The sequence below is a fragment of the Eimeria mitis genome, genomic scaffold, assembly GCF_000499745.2.
Source record: "Eimeria mitis Houghton genomic scaffold, Emh_scaff2238, whole genome shotgun sequence".
NCBI lineage: Eukaryota > Apicomplexa > Conoidasida > Eucoccidiorida > Eimeriidae > Eimeria > Eimeria mitis.
The window spans coordinates 2,014-2,697 of NW_013570565.1; the positions used below are offsets into that span (position 1 = coordinate 2,014).

Sequence of the window (684 nt, forward strand, 5' to 3'; positions counted from 1 at the left end):
ATTTTTTTTTGTTTTATTTTAATTTATTTTATTTTATTTTAATTTATTTTAATTTATTTTAATTTATTTTAATTTATTTTAATTTATTTTAATTTATTTTGTTGAAATTCCGCTAATTTAGTGGAATTTAGTTCATTGAAATAGCTGCAGATACACCCCAACCACTCGCTCAAGCCGTCGGCTTAGGAGAGCAAAATTATTTATTTTTTTTTATTTTTTTGTTTTATTTTAATTTATTTTAATATAATTTTTGTAATTTATTTTAATTTCGCTAATTTATTGGAATTTTGTTCATAGAAATAGCTGCAGATACACCGCAACTACTGGCGCAGGTCACCGGGCTAGGCCGGCGTATATTTTCTTTTTCTTTTTTTTTTTATTTTTATTTTTATTTTATTTTAATATAATTAAATATAAAATAAATATAAATAATTAAATATAATTAAAATATAAAATAAATGCAATCATAATAACGCAAACCAAATGCAGCATGCTCTCCTGTATATTCATTTTATTTTATTTCCGTTTCATTTAATTTTAATTTTATTTAATTTTAATTTCCTTTATTTCGATTTATTCTTAATATAATTTTACAACATTTATAAAACAAAAGAAAATAAAAACTTTTTTTTTTTTTTTTTTTTTTTTTTTTTTTTTTTTTTTTTTTTTTTTTTTTTTTTTTTT

General features: G+C 17.8%; 1 protein-coding gene across 1 annotated transcript in view; it reads left to right on the forward strand.

Annotated features, from left to right (window-relative positions):
- Positions 1-684, forward strand: part of EMH_0050770 (uncharacterized protein) — a gene marked incomplete at both ends in the record, with an annotated part of 2,313 nt that overhangs the window by 1,073 nt on the left and 556 nt on the right. The window lies entirely within an intron of this gene.